The sequence below is a fragment of the Nothoprocta perdicaria genome, unplaced genomic scaffold, assembly GCF_003342845.1.
Source record: "Nothoprocta perdicaria isolate Ctin4 unplaced genomic scaffold, notPer1 scaffold_15, whole genome shotgun sequence".
In the NCBI taxonomy this organism is placed as follows: domain Eukaryota; kingdom Metazoa; phylum Chordata; class Aves; order Tinamiformes; family Tinamidae; genus Nothoprocta; species Nothoprocta perdicaria.
In genome coordinates, this window is record NW_020454649.1 from 1,236,872 (window position 1) to 1,263,681 (window position 26,810).

Here is a 26,810-nt window from a genome sequence, read left to right on the forward strand (position 1 = left end):
AAAAGAGACATTAAGTGAAAAAACGCTTTTATTGGAGTCTTTTGACTGCTGAGGAAAAAAAATGGGAATGCAGTTGATAATCCAGCTATAATTAATTTGGGAAAGAGACATACTACATCCCACAAGTAAAAAGAAATAGTTTGTATGCTTTGAAAACTGTATGTGGCTAGAATTTCCAGCAGTCTAATTAAATTTAAGATTGCCTAAGGATATTGCCTTAGTTTTATTTAGAGGGAAGGCAGAATCCATTAATAATTTTGCTTTTGCTTCCCATGGAATATTGAGAAAGGCTCAAAACTTGAAAATTGTTCTAAATGAGTAAGTTCGCATTAAAATCACTATGGCTATGTATGTGAATGAACTCTCTCAAAGGATTTAGCTCTAGGAGCTTAGCCCCAACCTTGTCAAATTACTGAAAATATGAACATAGATGAGATGAGATTGAGCTTGACTTGTGAGAAGGCCACAATATACTGTGTAATAAAGATCAATATTAGGAAAAGAACATACGGGCTGTTCTGCGGGTTTGACCTGTCTGCCTGCCTTTACGTTTTGCTCTGCTTTGGTAAGTCTGGTCTGCAATTAAATGTTGGTAGATATTTTAGAAGATGTTCTTTTGTACCAAGTCTTGGGGTATAAGCACAGGATTACTATTTAATGCTGCAGGTGGTGCGGTAGTGATCAGCATATCCATTAAGTTTTTAACAGCCACAACCATGAGATCATGTGTTAAAACTTTGAGAGATAATTCCCTTGTGGGCGTCTAGCTTTGGACAAACAAATGCATAAACAAGGATAAAAGGAGAGGGTTTTTTTGAGCCATTACAAGTACATAATGGTTGGAAATTGAATCTAAAAGAGTTGAGAATTAAAAAAAAAAATGGGTGTATATACATGCACAGGTGTGTGTGTTTGAATATATATGCATATGGCACTCATATTTGTTATGTTTTCTTGTTGTGAACTTTGGTTAACTTAGAAACATATTTTGCAGAGAAATGAATTCATTACTTTCTATTTATCTTATTCTACTATGAAGCATTGATGCAATATAAGCTGTTTAGCACCAGAAAAAATAGAGTTGTTTCTGTCTGCTCTGGTAATTGATGGTGCGGAAGACTATTACTTAGACATTGTCTTTGTATTGCAGTAGTGAATGTTGCACTGTTTGGTAGAGTTCCACTGGAGATATGTGCTTGAGTCTCTTATTTTAAGCTCCTAATCATCTAAGACTACGTGTAGAACTGGTAATTATTTTTCTCTGCTACTGTAAAATAACTCCACCAGTGCTTTCTATACTCTTTTGTTTGAATTAAAAGGAGATTTCTTGAGRTGTGAGTAAATATTAATAATTATACACTTTTTTTAGACAATTCTTTATGTAACTTCCTGCCAGTAATATTAAAATGTCTCATTCAGTATACTGATGCCGTTCAGTACCATACCATCCARTATACTGATACCAATCCAGTAAGAAAAGGGTTAAGCCTGTTCTCTTGACTCCACTGCCATTAGTATTAAGTATTTAAGAGTTCTGTCTTGAATACTATCTGCACTTTGTAGAATGTGCTATCCATTTTCTTTTTGTGTTTTAGCTATCCACGTGCTTTCAGAGTTAAGGTCTGAACCTCATGTTGAAATGCAAAATCAAAAAGGTAGATCTCCTCATATCTAATATTATCAGGAGTCCTTTAGCCCTTTCCAGTTTCTTCTCACATCTGTGCTCTCTCTCCTTTTACTAAGAAATCTCTGGCTAGGAAGATCAGGCCTTTAGAAGACCTAGTCATCCTATTCCCTTTAMCATATGATGTTGCCGGTTTCTTACCCCCATCCCTTTTTAAGAGCATGAATATCGTTTCCAAATCAGATTATAGATCCTTTTCCTTTACTAGTTCAGAGTGGTTATGTAGGGAGAGATATAGGAAAAGAACAAGAGTGTCATGATGATTTATTGATATACTCTCGTTTTCTGGTAGGTTATTTTAGTGTGGGATGTTATTTTAGTGATACTCTTGATGGCTTTTCATTCTGCTACTTTTTCTCCTCAGTTTTGATGCAGTGCTGCTTTTATGGTGATAAATGGCACTTAACATATGAATGGTGATATTTGTTTGGAATATGGGACTATCTGTGTTAGTATTTTCTTTCCAGAAGGATTTATAAATACACACTAAAGAGCAAAAGCAGGTGCTACTTCTCCTACCTCTTTCTGATACTTTATAATTCCTAATTATTTTATAGGAAGAAGCTGTAAAAACTGATCAATTCCAATTTTTTTTTTCCATGCCACCCATTTTATCAGCTTCCATTGTATGTCTCTCTTTCTAGAATCTTCATCTGTTTGCTTGTTGCCAATGCAGAGTCTGTACTGTGTCTTTCAGCATCTCTGCTACTGTTCTCTGAATCTTTTTCAGTCTCACTACATCCCTTCTAAAATGTGGCATAATATTCAAGAAGCGTGAGCGTCAATCATTTAAAATGGCACAGTGATGTTTCTAGTTTGTTTTCAGTTCTGGAGCTCTGATATCTCCTAATGTTAATGTGCTTTTTGACTGCTCTAAAACTTTTTTCATAGTTACCAACTATACCTTCATAATCTCTCTCCTGCACTGTTTTCTTCTGTTCCGCAAAATTTTATATTTATCTACATACATACGTATATAAAAGTATCTACCCTCAACCTCCTTAAAGCTGTCACATTCTTCCTTCATGTCCCCATCCCTTTACCCGGTAAAACTGACTGGGAGTCAAAATTAATCACTGCAAAAATCAAAAAAATCACAAATAAAAGCATTAGTATCAGAATGAAGTTTGCAAGTTTARTGTGACATGAGCATTCTGGGATTTTGTTTCAATCAAGTTGAAGTGACAAAAAGCTAAGATTCCTGGGCTGCTGAGGAAATGGGTGTTTCTTCTCACAGAAGCTTCGGTGCAGAGGTGAGCAACAAGGAACTTGGGAGAATCAGCTTAAGCCTGGCTCACCGAGCTTCCCAGTTGCGCTGCCCAGTGCTCTGTAGCAGGTCATTGGCATCGCCTCTGCACGGGGCTGGCACCTTGCCCGGGCTTCCCCCTGCTCTAGAAGCCTTAACAAAATTGTCTTATTGGCAAGGGTTTTGTGGAAAAGATAAAATGTCTTCTGAAATATTTCTTGACCGGTGTTATTGCTCAGCTCCTTAAGCATAAAATCAAATCTAGGAGGTGGCCATTGACTCTCAGGAGCAGGGAGACCTGGCTTTATTTTATTAAAAACAGGAAAAAAGTACTGGATATTTATACAAGGACTACTCTTGCTTCTGTAGTAAATGGCAAGGTAGGAATGTGGCCAGTACTTGTATCAGAGAACAGAAAACATCATGACCGACTATGCGAAGGTAATATAATTTGACATGTAAAAAATAATAATTCATTATAAAATCATATGAATTGTCAATAGCAGCACAGTGACTCACCGAGGCAGGTAACTCATTATCATGACCTAAATATAAAGGAAGTAGGAATGGTTCTTTTGAWGAGCAAAGATGAGGATATCCTAAGGGAGGAAACCTCCTAGCAGTGAATTTTGAAAAGGTCTGTGTAGAAACATATAGATATTTTTAATGCTAAGTTATTTTGTTAGCTTCCATGCAATAAAAAAGCCTAACCAGAGGAAAGACATGAATTTTGGACTCTGCTTTGTATATAGAGAATTCTGGAAACATGCCTGCTCACACAGTGTTGCTAATAATAACATAAATTATTAAAGCTGACAGTTTTTATAGCTAATGCATGTGCTCTTTGCACTCCGCAGGTTCTTAACTTGGACAGTGCATAAACACCGATCAGTTTTGGTGGCCGCTGTTCTTRCCCTGTCCCAGAATTGTGATTTTGGATCATAGTATTGCAGGAAAAATGTTTTGTTGTTGTGGTTGGGACCACTACTGGGACCAGTAATCCTTTTTGGTTTAAATGAAATTTTCTGTTGATAGTACATTCTTGTAAAATCCCCCTTTTTAATGGAAAATTAAGTATCTAAATAACGTAAAATTTAAATATATGTCCAATGGCTTTGATAATCTCATTACTTAAGATAGTGATTGTTCTCTCCATGATATTTATGATAAAAAAAATCTATTTTCTTATAGTAAAGAGAGATCCAGAGAGAGTTATTAAAACAGTGATAAAAAATTGCTTGCTTTTGATCTCTAAAGTAATAAAGTAGCGATACAAAATTAATTTTGGGAATGATTTCTGTATCTTACTATGGTTTTCAATGTTCAGGTCATATTTTTACATATCATCACTAAAATACATCTATAGAAATACTCTTTCCTTTTAGGGGGTTAACCATCTCTTGCACAATTACTGAAAATTTTTCAGGAGCTGGACATTGATTTTAATAAATGCAGCTGGCTTTGGTAAATGTAAATCTATAGGGGTGTTAGGTATCTTAGGAAATATAGAGCTGAACATTGACAGCAGAGGTCTAAAGGATTTTATTACAGATTCTAAAAATTCTTGTATACTGCATGTTAATGAACATTTGGAGTTTTTTTTAAGGGGTGCTGTCATTGCAAATAAGTCTGCAGTGCCTTAACATAGGCTTTGCACATGCATATACATATTTATTTGTATGTTTGGTGCAGGAGATGCTGGTCGTGCTGGTCCCARGGGCTGGAATTGCTTCTCTCTGCATAAAGATAATAGTAATTAGTAATTTCAAAGCATGCATTATCCTCTGATTACTCTTTTTGCAAAAGTTGGACAGGCTTAATAGTTTTCCACACTGCTGTATTGCTCTCTACTCTCTGCCCTTCTTTGGGGTCTGAATAGGTATCACTGCAATTAAGTGATATTTTTTCTTATATCCTGCCAAAGGAGGTCTCTACTGTGCTCAGCAATGTGTCGTATTTAAATGAATCCTTCCCTGCAGGAAGCAATAACACTAGAAATGATTAAAACAAAACCTAAAATGTCACCTCAGACTAATGAAATTCCATCATTAAGCAAGACATAGCTGACRCGTCTGTGGGACCCTTTAAAACTCAGATTAAGAAGAGAAAATTAAACTTGAAATGGAGAGAAAACAAAAGAGCTCCTCTTTCCCCTGCAAGAGCTGAGTACAGTATGCTGATTATTTGCAGAAAAGCTGATCTCACATATAGTAACCCTCACTCAGCATAAAGAACTAAACAAAGTTGCCTTAGAAGACTAGCACTGTTATATCTGTAATTGCAGTAAAAAAATGTAGATTTTGACATGAAAGYGAAAAGAATTGTCGATGGATTTAAATTTCATTTATCTGAAGAGCTTCACCTTTCAGATTGTATTTAGCTGTAGTCCCCTGATATCTTGAAAAGTAAAATATCCGTCCTTCTTGGAATTGATGTGTAGCCCCATTCATAACGTCTTCCCCGTATGAAGAGAGCTGAGAACTGCCTCGCTAGCTCAGCCCAGCAGTTGTGCTCGTCCAGCTTCCCGTCTCGCAGAGCGGGCAGTATGAAACGCTTCCGTGGAACGTACAAAGACCCTGCACAGATGGCTGTTAAAACATGTGCAAAGGAGAGTATTCTTTCTAAATTTATCTAATTATATAGCAGTGCTTCCTCAGAAACACAAAGGTTTGTAACTTTTAAAGTCAGTTCGCTAAAGCTCTGGGTTTGTGCTGTTTTGAATGGTTGCAATATTGATGATATTGAGAGAGAGACCCTGGCTTTGAGAGGCACATGTGGGAGAGCCCAGTGTAGGGAGCTGCCTCCACGAGTTGCAGCTTTGCCAGATAAGGAGCTTTTACATCTCTTTTACAGGCACTCCTGCATCACTATGCGCTATGACGCATGGCTGTGCAAGACTGCAAAAAAAAAACAAAACAAAAAAAAAGAATTTCTGCAATGTAGGTGGATTATTTAGGCTGGGATCTTCAGGATCTTTTAGGATCGAGTGGAGCTGGGAAGTCCAGCTCCAACCATCCCTGCACACAGCAGCATTTTCGTCTCTTCTGCTCAGCTGCGTGTGAGAGTTGGGATGTGGTTTCGCTCCGGGCACTGAGCCAGGCACCAGGACACTGAGGGGAGGGTGGTTCAGGGCTGCTCTTTCCCTGCTTTTCCTCGCTGCCGAGCACTGCCGTGCGTGAATGTGGACACCCTGCAGCCTGCGCGCGCCAGGCCGCTCCGGCAGCAGCTGCACTGGGATGCACTGGGATTCAGTGGGATGAGCCAGCGAGCTGCTGCGTGCAAGCAGGGCCTTTGCCATCCGGGCTCCGGTCAGACAACCAGGAAGGCTCGGATCCTGCCCTAAGCACTGAGCAGCAACCTGCTGTTTCAGATAAGCCCAGAGTGCCTTACAATGTAACCAGAGAATTGGGTAGGGGAGAAGACAGGGGCCAATAAAAGGGAAAATAAAAAGGAAATAAAGCAACAGTTACTTCTTTTATAAACTACAGAGCTGTAGTCTCTTCTGTGGGACTTCACAGTCCCTTCAGTGTCTGGAGCTGGACTCGGGAGCATTTCAGTGATGATGATAGGCTGGCTTTAATTGGACCGAGAAAGAAACATATGCTGAGAGCCAGATGTATGTGCAGTTTAGTCTTGCTTTTCTACCTACAGTCATTTTGTCTATCACAAGTGTGAGTTTAGATGATTCATGTGGTCATGTGTTTAGCCAGCTTTTTTTAAAGAATTCATTTAAGAATATTTGATGTATTTGATGCACTGTACCCAGCTTCAAAAGAGAGATTTACTTCTTGCGTTTTAACTTCTTTGGTCTGCCTCATGCTATCATGAAGTAAAAAGAATGGGRAAAGCTTTGTGATGATAACCTGGCTAATATCACAGTTCTACCCTGTTAGTTCAGCAGCTTCCCACACACAAATATAACAAATTTCCTAAGGGTCTTAAACATATTAACCCTGAAGAGCTTTACATACGTTTTCTGACTCAGCTGAACTGCAAATACTCACAAAGTGCAGGTACTATTTGAAATCTTTCCTGCTTCAAGGTTTTATGAGAGGTGTATCTGTTATAGCAGGATGCTTTTTTTTTTTCTCTTTTGTAAATCTAATCTTCATAATAACTCCTTGAACAGGAGAAAAAGGGTGGTGTTTTTACTTAAGGCTCATATGACCATATCATAATTGATCATTGCATAGGAGAAAAGCCCTCAAATATAATAATCAATAATGAATAGTCAAAGGCAAATCTGATGGTAGTCACAATCCACCATAATGGCCAGTGTAAGCAGATCTGTCTCTGCCAAAATCCCTTATTTCTGTAAAACGAATGAATTTCTCAAATGACTGTGGCCACCTGCAGATAAGACCATCCAGCAGAGCACTGGGCCATGCTAAAAATGAGCCTAAGATAAAGCAGACTTTACTGAGTGCACCTGAGCAAAGGATSGCAGGTCTAGATGACAGCTCTGTCAGATTACAGATTGGCTGTGAGATTTTGGGCAAATTACTTAATTCCCGTCTCTACAAAGCAAAAAATAGTTTAGACATCCTACAAATTCAGCTAATTTAAATGCTGATTTATATTTACTTTAAAAAAGTCTATAAATCATGGTATTTGTTTGCAATGACAAATAAGACACTCAAATTTTTGGAGCTGTAGCCTTACTGGTAGAGCTAGAAGATATTAGACTCTTGTGCAGAAAAGGGGCATTTCAAGGACGTAATTGCTTTGTCTTATAGCCAAATGTTTGCATTTGGCAAAGATTATTCATCATTAGACAACTAGTTAAAGAAATAGTGATATAAAAATGCAGGAGGGCAGCATCTGACTGCACATGTGGCCTTTCCCCTTGGAGCATTACACGGAGGTAGCTCCAAGTCAGGCATGAGATACATACACAAATTTTTTAACCAGTAATTTCAGTGAAAAGTTGCAGGATGGCAACACTAGAGAAGTTTTAATATGGAGGATGCTTAGACAAATAACTAAAACTTTCATGCTTTTGGTTAAGGGAACTCTTCTCAGACAATTCCTGRCATTACTCTCAGTCAGTCCTGGTATCCCTTCTGAACCATTGGCTCTTATGTTAAGAAATAAAAGAAATAATTGCTTGTGCACTGAAGGCTTCTGAAGGGACAGATGCCGTTTTTGCTAATTTTCTTCTATGTTTATATGTATATGATTGTCTGTATAAACATCTTTTCTGTAATTAATGTCTCAGAAAATTGCTTGTTTACTTTGGCACAAAGTGCTAACACTTAAATATTTTGTAGTAGATACTAGTTTTAAGAGATTACATATTTGATTTTGCGAAATGAATAAATAGCCTTTGGTATCAGTTGTGTGGTTTCAGATCCCTTAGGTATAAAAAGATTCTTTATTTTTCTCTTAAGTAAGAAGCACCTGTATATTAAATATAGACGTCCAAGACAGATGTCCAAGAAAGAGGGCTGTCCATGCCATCCCAGAGTACTGCTTCAGCTCAGTGACATGTAGTRTTTGATCTTCTCTTTTTTAATTCTCTGTCCATCCTTACTGCTAGACACAACCTGAATTAGCATTTYGGATGGACTCTTCTTAAAATACAAATAATTTCAAGTATTGTATATGTAAATACACATATACAAATATCTATATGACCATTACCTATTACARTCCTTGTAAGGCAGATTTTAAGATGGTGTTATTTATTATTACTTATTATTTATTAATGTACATTATTTTAAGATGGTGTACATTATGGTATACCAAGATGTACTTCATCTTGGCTGCAGGTTTGCTCTGGATAAGCTATGACATGCTTGCATCATGAGAGGAAAAAACATCACAGACAAGAATTGGAGCATAGGTAGATCAAAAACTTGGTAGATACCCTCTGTTTTCAAGCTGTCAGAATAGTAAAATGTTTTTTAGACATGGTTTGCTTTTGCTGCTTTAGCTTTTTTTTTTTGATGCAAATGCAGTAAAATGTGTGTGCTTTATTTAAGCAGATCAAGTTCAGTAGAAAGTAACATACAGACAGGAATTGCCTCGGCCAACTAACAAAACTTATTGAATTACGTGCTGCTCAGGCTAGCCCACTGTGCGGTTAACGTTGTTTCATTATATTTTATTGCTGATTGCAGGGCCACTGGTATGGAACACTGTGTGTTCAGATAACGCTCCTTTGAAGCAGCAGTTTGTTGAAATAGTGGAACCTTGATAAGGATGTACAAGTTAAGATAGCTTTAATGGGGTATAAAAGCATTATCCATCCTACAGCTGTTCTTTGAAATTCATAGCAAATTCTAGTGATCATGTAATTTTAAATATAGTGATCCTTGTGGATTTTTTAAGCTGTGGCAGTTTTGATTGAATTGTATATGTTGGTGATAAGAATAAAATGTTCTCTGTGCATAATGTCATCTCATTTTCAAGGTTTCAGAGCACCAAAACATGAGCTACAGATGAGAATTTTTCCATCACATAAGAGCCTGTCTTTGTCTATTCCACTAGACACATTTGATGGAGACTTTGATAGTGTTTGTGTCTGCCCTAATAGAGTACGCTGCTCATTAGGACTTGTGGTTCACTGTGCAGAGATTAGCTTCATTTCGGTGAAGGCCTAATCTTGGGTCCTTAATTTCAAAATAGRTATTGCAGACTTTCCTCAGAGAAAAGCCCTTTGAAACATCTCCGTGCATGTGTAAGGTTCTGTGCATTAGCGCTTAGCAGCAGAGCATAATTAGATTTCAAATTAAGAGATTACATGAGACTGCCCTCAAAAAAAGCCAGGCAAGTGAGTGACTTCTTTCTGGCAAGACCTTACTTTCAGTGCCTTCCTCTTTTATAAGCATGTGACTGTGATCCATGTATGCTTTGTATGTTTTACATATATATATATATATGTATATGTATTAAACTCTCAGCTAACAACAGAATAGATAATTGTCCTGAAGTCCTTGACAGGATGAAATAGCATTTTTAAGATGATTTATTTGCCTGGAACCTCACGTTGCATCCTTGCAAACAAAGTCTCTGAGGAACTGGTCTTAGCAGCTTTAAGGCACAGTTGTTCTATGAAACAGAAAATGAGAGCAAAGACACTCATCTTTCTGTTTCACTTCCTCTCCCCAGAAGCACTTCTCTTTCATTTGCACAGCTCTATGCTAAAGTTGTTAAATTCTGGTCTCCTAACGCTCTCTCAGAGGACTAGTAGTGGTTTCAGGCTGTCCATATAAACATTCATTGTACAGTATAATTCCATTCTTCCTCACATGCATATTATCTCTCATTTCTGTCTAGAGTACAGCACTTGTAGGAACTTGAAAGGGATGAGACTGTTAGGGATAGAGGGCATCAAAACAGGATTTGCTTTCTGACTTAGAAGTGAGAGGTCTCTATTTCTATCTCTATTCAATTAAATCCAAGATAGTACATTCAAAAAGTCCAGGAAAGTAAGAGTAAGCAAAACAATAACAAGCTACAATGAACAACTTGGGCTCAGATGCATGAAATAAATAGATACCTTACTCCTATTTTAGGAATTAAAGRTTTGATTACCCTGACATATGTTGGCTTAAGTCTATTCCTCCTCTAAGTGTGTGTGCATATGTATGTTTATATATATGTACTTATTTGTAGTGTACCTACCAGAAAATATGTATGAGAGAGATTATCTGTATGTAGCTTTTAACGGAGATGAAAAAAATAGAGATCTTGCAAAAATTAAGGAAGRTAACACTTCTTTTCTTCTAAAAGCATATGGAGTATAATGGAGTATAAAAGCATATGGAGTCTTGTGGAAAAAAGGTGTTTTTCAAAARATTTTACTGGGACTAAAATTTCTTCCTTAGAACCTAATTAAAAATGATTTATTTTAGATAGTGGTTTGGGGTTATTTTGTAGCATGGATAAAACTCTCTTTTAAGGTCTATAGAAATTAAATTCTTTAGATTTTTATCCCCAGGCTCTGGGAAAAGTATTTCCAGGCCTCTGAATTTTGTTATTATCAAAAACTCTGTGTACATTTCAGTGTATTGCATAACAGCCTATTGTTTGGTAAATTCTGTTGGCAGAGTTTTGAGAAAGTGGGTAAAAGATGAAGAAAAAGTCAAGAAAAAAAAAGAATAGAAAGGATATTAAGAAGGCATCTTTAAAAAGACATGAATTCTAATTAGAATAAAATTAAAATTAGATTTCTGTGGTAAGCCTCATGTTTCTTGCATTGTCTTTCTGTTTAGCTTTAAATTATAGATAAGTCAGGTGGTCAAAGCAATAATTAACTGTAAATCAAAAATTCTGTTTCATTCATTTCATTCATAATTATAAAAGAGCATTTTTCTTGTTTAGTTTACTGGAGTGCGACCTTTTCAGTTGTGTTTTCACACCACATGAATCTATGGCACTAATGAGCCAGATATGGCTGTAGTAATTAACTCAGATGAGCTTTTTTTTTTTTTCTTTAATCTGCTTCTTTATCGAGAAAAAATACATAACCGTATGATCTTGAGTCAGGAAGCTGCTCTGCTGAGTTTCAAGATCAAATCAGCTTTGGCTCAGGCTAAGTAATGACCCTCCCAGCATCTTTCAGCAGCAGGGTGCAAATTTATAATCCTCAGCAATGCAGCACAAAAGTTTTGCTATGTGTGTTACAGGTATAACTCCATGACTATCTTCTTCACCCAAAAGTTGCAACTAASAGCAAATTTAACACACACCACTCGGCTTTGCTCTGAGTGAGCAAGAGGTAGGGAAAATAATCCGTAATTTGTTTACAGAACCAGAGTTTTAATTCTGTTGGGCCTTATTAGTTTATTACTGTGCCCYCTTGCAGCAAAAATACGTGACTATGTTTTAACTGCATGGAGAAGCACCTTTTACAGTTGCAAACTCAAACTTCAGTGATAATTTATTTGCCTTGAAAGTGCTCATCTTGCAGTCACTGAGATGGGAGCAGAGACCATACAAAGTGACTCGGTTGATCAGTCATCCAGTTCATACTGTGAATTTTGAAGCTCAAGGTCATGCTTGTTCTGAGGAGTTTAAGAAAATCTTGTATATCTGACTAATGCTAGCCCAATCCACCTTTTCCTTTTATAGTCATTCATGTCACTGCATCTGCATCACAACAGCAATAAATTATATAGGAATGCTAGGTAGCGCATGGGAAACCATAGGCAGAGAATTAGTATAGAAGTGAACCTGGAGCCAGTTCAATATGTGCAGTATCTGTTTCTTCTGTTCAATCTCTTTTTCCCTTCCACAGCACCATTGCCCTTCAATGTTTGCCCAGTTCTAAATATTTAAGTAATTTAGACCATGCTTTCAGTACTGGTGAATCTGTTGCTTGATTACCTTCTCTGACCCATGATTTACGCGTTGCTCCAAATTTTTATTTACCGTTGTACAATCTGTGTGTTGACTCTTGGTAACAAAGGCAGAAAAATCTGGCTATGACGCTCGCTGAAGTTTTGTACTATTTTGTACTGCTACAATTTCGAAAGGCTTTATGCTACTCTTAACAGCCACTTAAAAAAAAAAAAAAAAAAAAAGCTTTTGTTCATTAGAGGTGCAATCAGTATTTAAAGAGCAAAAGTTTGTCACAGACCTTTGACTTAGTAGCTTTCATCGTCCATAAAGTTGCCCTGGTAATGAAAGCATGTATTCATGCTTCTCCCTGTCATGTCTGCATGCTATGCTTATGCTATMCTATGCTACAGACAGTGTTTCTCTATGAAGTGTTTCTACAAAACTCTTTAAGATTAATTATGATGATTGCTCAGTACTGCAGGTATCAGATATTACATGTAGGCAATGGTAAGGCAAAAAAAAACAAACAAAAACCCACYGTCCTGAAAGCCTGATATGTTTGGATAAGTGATATTTTCATGTCCAGGATTTAGAGCTCTATCCTTTTAAGTGAATATCAGTCACTTTCTTCTTGGTTAAATGTTGTGAATTACACTGTAGCTATAGTAAATCACGCTTTTAAATGCAATTTTGACAATGAGCTTCAGGTCTTCAATCAACTATAGATTAATTTTGAAGTACACTTTCTTGGCAAAGTCTTTTTATAGTTTCCAGATTTTGCAAACAGCTGCTCTAAGCAACGAGAAAAATTCTATTAGCTTGCACATGCCTTTGAATGGATAAGAAAGGAATCAAAACATCAAAGATTATAGTTGCCATTTTTGAATGCAGTCCTGATAGTTTTGCACACTTTGTTCTAACTTGATTGAAGTGCAGTCAGGCCTTATTAAGATCAAACACTCAAGATAATGGAAGACTGTGATCTTCTCCAGTATAAGTTGTTAACTCATGTTTAGGATGCATCTGTAATTTTAAACAGAGACATTTCTTTGTATTGCCTATGAAAGCCTAATAGTGGTAAGCTTTATATGGCACTTCCCTGAGGATAAAAATGACATAAAAACATGTAAAATCAAGCATGGTACATTTTTAAAGCATGAAAGATGTAATATAGATATGTGGAAGGAACTATTCTGGTTCACTTTTGAAGTGATTGAATGAGAGATCTGGCCAAATAGGGGAGGTAAAAAAAGTGAATTGTTTGGTTTTTGTAGTTCAAAACAACTGAACGTGCAGCTGATCATGACAGTAAACTTATGGTGGATTTAATATTATGTAGGGAGCAATAGGCATTAGATGAGAAAGTTTGAGCTAAGGACCCTTGAACTCTGATCTTGAATTTTTTGGTTACTGGCCGTACAGCTTTGGCAAATCAGAGTGCATCAGTAGCACTCATATTCTCCGCCATTTAATGCCTAATTCCAGAGAGAATATTCTCAGCAATATTAATCACTAAATTCCTTGTATTTGTAATCATTTAATCCATAATTTCCAGAAACATCCTTCATGACAGAAATTCAATAGTCATCCTAAAAGACAGAGATATAAAAAGTTGTAGGACATCCTTTGACCCTTCTGTTGACAAAGGTCAAACATTTTTGAAAAGTATGCCATTAAACATAATGTTTCTAAGAATATAACAAGCTGAATGCCACTAAATACCAGACATATTTAAAGTGCTAATCTTCATCTTTGTATTTGACAACTGTTATTTCATTAACAATGAACTAAGAGAGCAGGACCCCTTTTTGCTTTTTTCTTTTCATCCTCAATTATCCATCGTCAGCACTTGGATAAAAATGTTGGATCAGGGGACTGAGAAACTATCGAAATGGATGCAGTGAGCCAGTTCTTCTGCCAGTGAGGCTACACTGATTTATACATGCTGTGGATCTGCCCTGTGAATTTTGCTTTTGACAGTAAACAGTATCCGAGCACAGTCAGGACTTTGTATGGGTACTCTTCATGCTATAAAGCACTCGTTCAGCAGCCATAACTGGCAATTAATTTTGTGTGGAATGACATGATCTTCATGCATTAAAAGGAACTGGAGGCATCCTATGAAAAGAGTGCTGCCAAATAGCAAAATTCGGTGTGTGTATAGAGAAGAGAGGGATTTTGGGGTGGGTGGTTTTTTTTTTTTTTTTTTTTTTTTTTTTTTTTTGATTGTTTGTCTTTCCAGAGGGATGAAAAGTCAGATTACTGTAGTTGAAGTATATAGTCTGGATCTTTGCCATTCTTCATGTAACTGATGATGATAATGATCATGATGATGTACTACACCATCATGGGCAGACTGGCATGACCTATAAACTTCCCATGGTACAAGGTCTCTGTAGAGCATCTTCCTGGGATTTCCTCTAGTTCATCCTAGTGTATRGAAGAAAGGAAAGAGTGAATGCCAAAGAAACACGCAGTGCTCTGCTTAGAATTTGTACCCAGCTGTAAACCTTACTTGGTAATATGGGAAAAAATAAAGTGAAGGTTGTGGTAAATGGAGTCAGTGTTAGTCCCTGTGAGCTGCAAGGGAACAACTGTTCGCTCAGAACTGGTGAACCCAGTTCAAGAAACAAATTCAAGGAAMGGACAGCAATAGCTCCACACCAACTTCAGGGGTAACCTCTGTGGTGGCTGCATTCCCTGCTCAGCAATCACTAATGAAATTATTCTTTTCACTCCCTACTACCTTCTCACTTTGCCTTTCAGGAAAAATTGGAAGATAAAGAATAGCAGTGAAGAGCAATTGAGTTTAGTTTAGTAAGTGCCTTTCTCACTCTTAAGTACTGCTTGTTAAATTTCATTTTGAGAAATGAAGCTGTATTTAGTGTAAATGTGAGGGATCCTGGTGAGAAAAAAAGAACCCCGAACCATTAAAAGAAAAAATCTGTGCTTTTTGCTGCTATATAATTTTTAAATGACTTAGCAATTTGTACTACGTTTAAGGAAACAGAAATCTGACAACTTTGACACCGTACTGCAGGTAAATGAAATTTTAAAAGGAGGATTTAGTACTTACTAAGAAGGAAAAATGAAGTTTTAGATTGTAAGTTCCGGACAGACCCTTAATTAAACTGAAAGGTGTCATGCTATGCTACTTCAGTRTATTAAGGAGAGACTATTAAGGCTGTCCTACTGACTGCAGTATACTGCAGTCCTGCAGTTTACATTGATGGGCTGCTTTGTTGAGCAGCCGAGAACTCTACCTCCTTAAACAGCCGTAAAGAATTATGGTAAAATTTAATATAGGTTTGCTCTCTCATTCTTGTGGTTGCCTGTAGAGAGGACTTCAAATCCCCCTGTTTGCCACTGAGCTTTAACTTGTGCCCATTTCAAGTAGAAAGGAAGCAGCCCTTGCTGCAGATGATAGTCTAAAGAACAAATAACTGCATTTTCCTAGGTTCTGCCAGGTGATGGCTACCCCCTTGCAGAATTTTTCTTCACCTTAAAGAACACGTAAGCTAAGGCATGGCTGACTGTCTCCCAAGTAATCTGTCATCTGAGCCAAGCAATCTGGCTCACTGAAGACAGCTGCCAGCGTAGGAGACACTGTCCAGCACATCTTTTGACAAATACTGATAGATGGATCGAGCACCAGTATGCATATGTTGCTGTTGAGTAGAGCCTATAGAGTCGCGGGCTCTTCACACTGCATACCAAGCTTGTGGCCTGTCCTGGAAAAAAAAAAACCCATTATATCTGCTGAGTAGGACAGGCAACTGCAAGGAGCTATGTTAGCAGTTCCATAGTGGGAAGCTGTTCTTCCATGCTAGCCCTACAGCAGCACACTAGTGCTGCACTAACAGAAAGCCTGTTCCATGGCATGATACAACCACATGAGGAATGCACTCCACTTGGCACTTGTTTTTCCCCAAAATTCACCATCCGAAACAGTAGGGGAAGTTTAATGTTGTAGATAAATTTTCAACCTAGAAAAATACCCCATATTTCCCAAACTATGGTTGCAATATGAGTTGAAGGCAACACTCTTGAGGATTTCTTGACATAGCACAGCATGCCCTAAAAAAGCTATTATGCTTTTTCTGTATGCTTTTACAGAAGTAGCTGTGTTTTGGTGGAGAAAAAGGTGGCTCTGATGCACTATATTTTGTTTGTGCAAAACACAATATAGCATTTTTGCTATATAGCATTTAAAGTTCACAGGAGAACTTCTACATGAAAATTAGTATATACCTGTAAGCTATTATCATCCATTAGTCAGTGTAAAACCTCTTAAATCCCATGCACACCAGACAAAACAAACTGTAAAGGTTAGAGATAAGGAACTCTCATGATTCATCATGGGGTATGACTGCTGCCTTTTATTTTGTAGCTGTCATTGCAACCCTGTATTTCACAGTAATAAGGAATAAAAAAGAGAGAAAGGAAAAGACTTACTGTTCAGAAAAAAAAAAGGTTTAATTAAATCTAGTCTTCAAATGTCCTATTACCTCCTYCTAGATTTCAGCAATTTGTTAAAACAAAGGCATTGAAGCTACATTTTCCTTGTGGTTAATTAGCAGAACCTCCTGATATTCCTGAAGAATGGGTCGAGCTAGTTTAGAGGGTAACAAGGGCCCCAAACTGCAGCTGGTGTGAAAGTCAATTTGGTTTCGTCGGCTAGAATGGAGCATTACTAGTTTACCCATCTAAGAACTAGATCAATTCTGCCAGCTTCTGCAAAATTATAGGGAAAAAAAAAAATGCCTTCACACTTTCTGGAATKGAAAGAATTAAAATAAAGCGAAGCCCCAAGAATATACTATGTGTATCACATTTCKTTTTCTTCCTCAGAGCCACAGATGAGCTCACATACAAATATTTTCATTTTTCCATCATCCTCTCTCAGATAGTGTCAGCTTTAAAGCTATGGCTGCAGTAGCATAGGAAGTTCTTAAATCTGTGCTTAGTCCTTATCTGTGATACCCAGCAGCCCTCCTTTCTTCCCTGAAATCCTTTCAAGATTTAGATTCCAGTCCAGGTCTAGTAAAAGAGATTTCTGCGCCTCTCTGRCGTTGCAGTCTTGCCCATTGTCACTGGGTCTAGCTGCTACTCTTTTATCTTGTCAGCTTCTGAGCTTTCCTAAGTGTTGAGCATATGCACAGCAATGCAAATAAACAAATGAAGGTATTTATCCCAAAGTACTGAAACCCAGGTTTTGACATCATCCTTGCAGGTGGAGGTTAGGCACTGATGGCCAATTACTTCTTAATAGCCACCATTAAGCATGTTTTCACAAGTGGCTGTAGCTGGAAATGTTGGCCAAATAGCAAAAAAACATTCGGCATTTAATTTTGCAAGCTTCCAGACTAAATAGTCTTCTGTGTAATGAGGGTCTCCTAGGCAGAGCGGTGCTGAGGGTATGTACACTTGTACAAAGCCTGTATTTCAAGGCAGCATCAGTGCTTATGTAGGTAAGTACGTACGGTTATTGCTTATAGCAGCCCTAAACTGCATGAAATGGATGTGGAATAGTCTGGTAAGAGAAGAGGGCCTGATGGTGCCAAAAGGCTTCAGCAACACACTTTTGGGAAGGTTGCTTTTTCAGTATGTTTGTCTGACTGAAGTATTTAAATGATCCCCTACTAATAACTGTCTGCCAATTGTTAATGTATTTATCATCATTCAATACACTGGAATAGATGGTATAGAAAAGAAGCCAAGAAAATGTTATCAGTCACAGAAAATACTATGTATGCATGTGCCTACATAAATGTGTGTATTTGTGTCCAAAATTCGTTGGCTGCCTTGTGGTTGTTCTAACATAGGAACCCTGTGCCATTCAGTGCACAGCATGAAAAAAGAGCCTGCACTTAGTACTTGGGTGTATTCCAAAAATGAGTTCCATGTTCTTGCAAGAGTGATACATCCCTAGCAGGGAGTATTTTGTCTGGAAATGGTTAAAATTTTACCAAGTGGTGAGAACTGAAAATAGTGTTTTGTAATGGCAGATGTTGGACATTCTTAATAACAGGTGGTATCACTGTTGTCTCTAATAAATATATTTGCTATACAAGTCAGCAGAGTATTCTTTGTGGCAAACAGACAAATTCATATCCTTGAATAACATCAGCATTCAAATTTATTCTGTTTTGCAGAGATAATTTTCAAATTCGTTTTGGTCCTTGGATTCATTCTGTTTATGTACAAATTTTAAAAACTCGTGTGTAATGGCTTGGAATCTTTYAACAATTCAAGATATTCACATCTTAATATTTTCAAGCATAAAATTATTATGTTTCATAGTGCACTTTCACATACGTGAACTCTGTCTTTTCAGCTAGCTCAGTTATTRCTTTTCCTTTTATATGACAGTTTAATTAAATTAAAATTAAATTTCCATCTCCCTGAAAACAATCCTGAAAGGATGCCATCAAAGCCCTCGTGCCTTCAWCAACAGTAATATGCAAATTCTTATTGAGATACAAGATGGAACTCTGCCTCCACTGAAATCAAAGACAAAACTTGCATTGATTTCTGTAGAATCTGTTTTATTCCCATGATTTGTCTCATGGTCTCATTAAAAATGGAAGTCTGTGATCAGCTCATGAATACAGAATACCTCAGAATCTGAGTAGATGAACAAGCGAGCAGAATTCCTTTTGCAGGACATTTTCTCATGGTTAACTTGGAGCAGGTAGTAGTTCGTCAGTGAATCTGCTGATTTGCTTAAAAAGGTACATGTTAACCTTCCTATATCCATATCAATCTCATACTGATGCTATAATGCTTTGAATTTGGCCAGTGATTTCAGTGAATGGTCTATAAGCAGACTACATAAATATTCCATCATATAAAACTGTATTTGTCAGTTTACAAAACATATCTATATGAAATAATCTATTAGTTTTAATGAATTTTCTTTTTTTTCTTTTTTTTATTTTATTTTATTTTTTTTTTTCCCGTTTAAAGACTTTAAATGGCAGAATGATTCTTGGGGGTTGATACTGCTTATCACAAACTCATTTAAAGCCTTTGAGTTTCATCATGTTGCATTCAAAGGAGCTTTCTTAATTAGCACTTAACTTTTCCACACAGATGTGTATTACTAGTTTTGAATCAATCCCTATATTCTGTGCAGATATGCACATGCTATGTTTTGGATAACCTGGAAAAACACATCTAAATCCATGATGCAGAAGTGTGCTAGTGCCTTAGTTCAATGTCTATAGACACAGTTCATYGTCTATAGTAACAAAGAGTTACTTTGAAATTAACTCTTAAATAAAACTAAAATTGTTCAAAGAAAAAATACATAATTCTTTTTACTTATGATGCTCAAAGCAGACAGCAGAGTGAAAATGGTTGTGGAACGTGCTGTGCTTCAAAAGCGCTGTGCTCTGTGAAACATCATTTCTTTACTTTGGCAAGAGGTGCAGTGCAATTGGCATTTGAGAGGATATAATTATGGCAGATGGGAAAGGTTGAGTTCATATTGTCATGGTCTATGTGGATGTGACCAGAAGACAGTTTGCCTATTTTACTGTGAAACAGTTTTGAAATTCTTAATGATTACTTTCTCCCATTTACACCCTCTGTTAGTGCAGATAGATCCCACGATGGGAGCTCTTGTTCTTTCCTGAGTGATTTCAATCTCTCCTGGATAGCTCTGCTAAAGATAATGATTTGAAACATCACATTTTGCCACTTTTTCAGTTCTGTGGCAGCAATTTTATTTCTGTTTCTTTTAAACATTTACATTGAATAGCTTTTTCAGAGTTGCCAAAACCCTGTCTGATGTGAAGCTTATATGAAAACCATTCTGGGGCCAAACATCAGAAGATCTTAGCACATATCCTGGAAAGCCTTGTAGAGAGAAAGCTTTGGGAACAGTCCACAGGGAAAAGGTGATGGTAGCTCCCCAGGAGTCCCTGCCTATTCCTGTTGTGGGGAGGACGGGACTGGATGACAGATGATCCAGTGTCACCAGCCTCTGTGGTCTGTTCTCTTGGGAAAAGTGAGAAATAGAAATATTTCTCCTAAGAAATTAGGAGAAGTCCGGGGAGTTTTGGAAAAGAATAAACAGCCTAACAAATATTTTAAGTTACCATTTTAAGCCCATGCTGTATTTGTTCGAACTTGTCCTGTATACACTTGTCAACAGCTAGGAGCAGATACTTAATACCAACCAAACATGCCTGAGTACAGTCCTTTTTAGGAGAAAAGATGGGAGAAAAAACACACTTATGAAAAGACAAATTTAGGTATTTAATGCATTCCTGGAAGGTGTTCAAACACTATCATCAATCTGTGGAATAGAACAGAACATTTTCTAATATTTTATCAAATTTAATTTTAAATGTCGTAGCATATTGGTCTTCCAAAACACCATCACACCCTTTAATAGGCACACAAAGAGTATATTCCTCTGGAAATGCGATCCTGGAGCTCTGGGCCTGAGTCCTGCTGGCGACATTCACTAGAGCGTTTCCATACGGGCGGTCTCCCGCGGCTGGCTGCGAGCCCTACTCTCGCACAGCCCCCCTGCGTGTGCCCCCGCTCCCACGCAGCCCGTGCGCTCCGAGCCCCTGTGCTCCGAGCTGGGCCATGGCAGAGCCGCGGCGCAGGGGCAGCAGCACTCTAACCTGCCCTCGCCGTCGCTGCGYGGCTGGAATTTGGAGGCACCTGCACCGAGGCAGCGCGGAGTGGGACGCCTGTGTTTGCAAAATGTCACGTAGACCCAGCCTGTGTTTTGCTAGCTGCCTGAATGTGTCAGTGCCTCAGTTTCTGCAGTCATAAACTAAATTAACATTACCTGCCTTTTTTTTTTTTTTTTTTTTTTCTCTCAGAGGCCTTGTGATGATACTTTTATGTTTGATGCTTTATTAAGGCAATCCAGTGAAGGATGGATCATTGTCAAAAGTCCATTGGGTGTAAAGGACTGCAGTCCCCATGTTTATGCAGCTCCCAGTGACAGAAGCGTCAGGTCAGAGTTCGCTGTTCAGATCCTGGAAAATACTTGCAGGTAGTTGTTATAGGCCCCATGAGTCATCACATAGCTTCACTCTTAATTTTATTTCACATGCTGCCCCCTAAATTGAATTGAAGCATTTTCCCACTAGCAATATTCGAAGGTGTACAAATACYGCATGCAAGAGCACCTGTGACCTATTCATTGCTCAGCAGTGATAGATCTGGTAATAATGTGCTTGCTGTTCTGGCTGTGCTGCACTTTGGTAACACCTAGGGTTTAATTGAAATACACTCTGACCTTGGTTTTGTTCACTRGGTATAGAACGGACATAATTACTATGAATCTATGGAGGGATATTATTGCAAAATGTCATATTATTAATTTTGGCTCTTCACACCCTTTTGGGAAAAAAAAATCAAATCTCAGTAAAAAAACAATGTGCTACAGTTTCATAAAGTCCTAAAACAAGTAATTTTCCAAAAAAATAACTTATTTCTCTGTACCTGTCTTCTTTTTTTTAAACCAAAATGCTATCACGTTATGATGATTGCATTGCCCCTAACAGTTTCATATTCCTTCATAATTAAATAAACAGCTTGTAAATTGCAGGCCACAAAATGCCTGTGTTCCACTTTTACCTTAAGGGGTTTCCATAGCTACGAAGGACAAGAAGTTTAACCATCCTTTGCCAGACTCGAGGCTATTTGCAGCCTTAACTTTTTATCTTCTGTCCTTTTTTTTCTTTTCCCTCTTTGTCTCTTTGTTTATTAGCAGGATGAGGGAGTAATTTGGACTGAGTTAGTCACTGTAAATGCAGTGATGCAAAATGGACTCTAGTGTTTTAGTGTGTTATTTAGCTAGGGATATTTCTCACAGAAGGTCTTTTAGAATAATGCATGCGAGCAATACAGTTTAGAGTTACCAAGGSTATGAAATACTTACCCAGCACTTCTCCAGCTCAACATCAAATAACTCAGACCTTAAAAACAGGAAAACCCCGCTCTCGAGATGGTGTTACTGAATAGAAGTATTTAGGTAGATTTTAATTCATAGCAAAAAAGCACTGCAGCAGAATTTGCATCGCTGCTTTAATACAGCTCCCTTTCACCCCACAATCTGCTCTGTTTTTCAAATTGCAAAATGATGTTGGAAAAACTACACTTCGTAAAGCAAAAGCATGATGCCAGTGAAGTGGACTGTCCTCTGATTTGTTAATATCAAAATAATCTCAAGATCTTTCTAGGTGAACTCAAGTTTACAAGAGCATCTCTGTTGCCAAAGTATAGAAAATACTGCTGATTCACAATGACATTATATGTTCATTAAGCTAATATAATTGGCAGAAATATTTCTGTCTCTTTATGCTATCTGCTGAGGTCAAGGACTCAACAGGGCTCAAAGAAGAACTTTGTGTAAGTAATGAGAATATTCAACACTGGCACTTTAAATAGGCAAATATGCAAATTGTAATTTAGGAAAGGATGTTAAACCATCTATGTTTAGGCATTAAAAAAAAAAAACAAACTTAATCTTATGAGGTTAGGAAGTAACTTTCTTAAGGACAGGTATATATTCTAATTGCCAGTTTTCATCTTTGGTCTTCATTATACTGATTGCTTTCTTTGTTGGACTATGTGGTGTTATGATCTGACATTTCCTACATTTCTTTTTGGAGACTGTGAGCAGGGAGAAAACTTTGGAAGGCATTGGGGCTAGAGGCTTGGTTGCTGCCCTCCTTACACGCTTTTTGCTTTTGCATCTTTTAAAACACTGTATGGTGGCCTTCCATGGCCTTGACCTGCAGAATTTTGTCTACTAGTTAAAAATCTTGTGGTGTTTTGTTGAAAAAATGTGTTGATTTGTATAATTTAATATTTCCATATGAAAGAAATGATAATAGTCTACAAGACCAAAACTAGGTTGTTTAAAATGATGTAACAGTTGCAACTGTAATACCTTTAAATAGATATAGTCTTCAATCATTGTTAGACTGCTTAAAACTGTGTAGAATAATACAGTATTCCAGGATGATGACCCCCCATATGATAGAAATGAAAATTGCAGTGTTTTGGAAAACTGCTTTGGATTGCCATTTTTTACTAAGGATTGCCTTTTTACTAATTTTGTTGTTGTTCATAGTTACCTTCCAAAAGGGGAAATATGACTTTGATAATAAAGCAAAAATGGATTAAGAAACCATTCTTTTAATAATTATAGAGCTTTTGTAGCTTAAGCATTACCTACTGAGGTATTTCTAGCATAAGATAATAATTTCCGGATGGTGTTTATATAGACTTTGGTTTGTTGCATGGTTTTCACAGGGGTAGCGGCGTGCTGCTCTACGTAATTGAAAGAGTTCTGCGCAGTCACCTTGTTTCTTCCATGTAAATATCTGTCCAAAAGAATATGGAAGATAAAGGAAAAAAACACCTCTCAGAGAAACGGTGTTTTATCAACTGAATGAGCAAAGTGAGGAGAGTGAAGTGGGGCTTGAATAGCCCAAGAGATCATTGATGAGGTTGAAAACCTTTTTACCTGTATGCAGTTGGTTTGAATTGAGCTAAAGTCAATTCGGAATGAAAGTTCCTAATATAAACATGAGGTCTCAAGAAAATGAATCCAAATTAACTTTGAAAATGGACTAACTAAACTGGATTACATTCTTTTATGGACACTGTTCATTAAAATTACAGTGGCCTTGATTCAATGTAGCTTAAATGAGATTCTAAATAAGAGTGACCACAAAAAGATTTAATGCAATATAATTAACCCACTTTCAAAGTTAATTCCAATTAAATTTCTAGAATGTTTCTGGGTGGACTGGAACCTAACTGTATTTCACTGCCTTTTATTACATGAATTTACATCAGTTGATTATGAACAGTTCATAGGTTGCTTCCATTTGCACCCTGTGAGCCGTCCCAACAGAGAAGCTGGGACTCTTTTGGTCTTTTTACCTTTCAGGTGACATGTAGGGAAAGTACAAGGATCAACAAAGAAATGAATAAATTCCTCTTAATAAAAAATGTTATTTCATACAGAAATATCGATTACATTTTATGTGATGTTTTCTGTGTTTACCCTGTAAAATTTTCAAATGTTACCAATTGTAAAGTGAAATGAAATTTGGGAGAAAAAGGGAATTTAGAAATTAAGAGCCTTGCCAGGCTGAAGTAGTTTGAAAAGCCAGTGAAATATATTTAATTTCTGGTTAATAAGTAAATATTCTTGCCTGGACCAACATGCACTAAATATCTCCTTTTCTAAAACAAACAAACAAACAAACAAACAAACAAAACCTCATTTATGTTGGGTGAAGTTACGGAGACGGGTAGAAAACCTCAGGAAAATGTAGGAGTGGAAAAATGAAATTGTCCTGGAAAACACAGGGTTAAAATCATGCTGGAAACTAAATCTGTTGTCAGTAAAACAAAATGAAAGAAAAGAAGAAAAAGGCAGACTGGATCAAACTCATCCTTGATTGAACTCCCCTGAAATCAATGGTGATTCAGTAGGATTAAATGTGTCCAACCACATTTAGGTCTTACAGGTCAGTGTCTTACTAGCTCAGCCGAGTCTTAGAGGGTTTGAGGAAGGGAACGGGGCAGTATCCATGGCACAATGATGGCAGCACAACCTCCTACACCTACATGGTTCACAGGGCCGTGGGGAATAGGGGCTGTGTCCCATAGCCAGCCAGTGAAACACACCAAGAGAAGAATAATTTGCATGGTGAATGTCTTGATTTACTTAATCTCGAGAGTAATCAAGCTGCATTGCAGAGCTGCCTATCTAGCAGTCTTTGCTCTCCACTGCATTTAACTAAAAATAAAGTAAAAACCAAATAGATAAAAGCTGCAGGGCTCTCAAACCTCCAAGGTTGTTAGGCATTATTGCAATGGCTCCCCAAACTGCTGTTGAGACTTCTAAAGTCCTACAGCAATGAAAAGGGAAAACAGATTTTTAAGAATGGAGGAAAGGGTACAGAGCTCTCCAGTTGCAGTGAGTTCTCCCAATAAARTAGTATAAAAGCAAAACCAAAACAAAAAACCTCAACTCAGATGGGAACCAAGCTATAAGAAAAATGAAACAGGGGATTAAGAAGAAAAGGACTTGCAATTGTTTTTACTCTTTACTGATTTTGTATGCTGTTTATTGTAGCACTCTATGAAGAACAGAGCATTTTTTTTTCCATTGTTGGTGGCAGAGAAATTCTGTGGCGAGAGAAAATGGTGTTGTAGCATATAGGGAGAGGAAACAGCATGCAAAGTGTTTGCACTTCTCTAGAGCTGAAGCGTGTGATTCCTCRGGGGCTGGGCCAGGTGGACAGGATTTTCAGGCCCGCAAGGTGGAAGGGGAGCGGGCAGGGATGGTGAACAAACCCACAGCGACGTGATTCCCCCAGCCCACCCCTGCACAGCCATATGGGGACACGAATCTGAGGCTGCAGGAGCATCTGCAGAGCAGATGTCGGTGGAGGATTTCTGACCCCAGCGGAGCTCCCTGCCCACGGTTCAGTCTCTGCTCAGGGACAAGGGTTTGCCCTAATGTGTTTCAGTATTTTGTGCAGCTGAAACAGATTGCGTGCCTGTTCCCTGGTATCTAGACTAAAACTCTCCCGCCTTCCCCTGTGGGCACTGCTGCCAAAAGGGGATCAGTCTGACATCCTTGGAGTATTCAGCGTTCCTGAAAGAGTCACCTCTGCGTGAGGTTGTCCTGGGATTTAGGCCTATTTTTATTATTGTGCTCCATGCTCTATTCTACACAGAAACTGTTCTCAGTGCTCCAGTGCTGACACAACCGGAAGAGACTTCCCAGCATAATTAGCTGCTTGATGCACCTCTCTCCTCTTCATATGTTTGGAAATCTGCCATTTAATTTGTAACCGTAGAGTGGCTTGTTTACTAAAAAATGCAGATATCTTTGCAAAGGCTTTTTTCTCAATAAGCTCTTTAAAAAGGTGTGGTGTACAGCATACATTATTGTGCTGCATCAAGTGAAGCAAAGGTGCCTTTTCTGAATGCATCCACATGGTTTTTTTGGTTGTAAAAAGTGATCTTAATKCTCCTTATCTTTCTGGCACAAGCCTGCAGGAAAGTTGTTATGATTTAGCGGTTTTAGTTGAGATTTGACCTGTGATATAGTTGTGGTGGTTTAACTGTATCCTGATAATTTAATTACTTGATAAGTGATACATTATATATTTTCAGGATAGCTGCGTAGAGCATCACGTCTGGCTTTTTTTATGGCAAATGCACAGCCATCAATCAAACTGTGTGTTAGATCATATTGTATCATAAACAGTGTATTGTATAGTAAATAAGGACAGTACATTTATCTGTGCTTAAAAAGAATCTGTGCATCAAGGTAAGCATGAAACGATGGTCTCTGCATAGCTCCGTTGCTGAGATGATTGTTCTCAGGGCCCCATGCTAGAAAGCTACGTGTGAGCTGTCAACAGCAGCTAAACTGCCAGTGTTTCAGGTAGGGATCTCTGGAGTTTAGAAAAATATCTTTACTATCTGCCATATTTTGGGAATGGTATGAGACTTCTCTATAATCAAAGTCCCTCCTTACAAGAAAACCTGCCACTGATCAGGATGGTTATGGATTTACACTGA

At 37.8% G+C, this 26,810-nt stretch overlaps 1 protein-coding gene across 7 annotated transcripts in view; it reads left to right on the plus strand.

The window, feature by feature from the left end:
• The window catches only part of LRRC4C (leucine rich repeat containing 4C), a 146,587-nt gene that overhangs the window by 112,752 nt on the left and 7,025 nt on the right, over positions 1 to 26,810 (plus strand). The window lies entirely within an intron of this gene.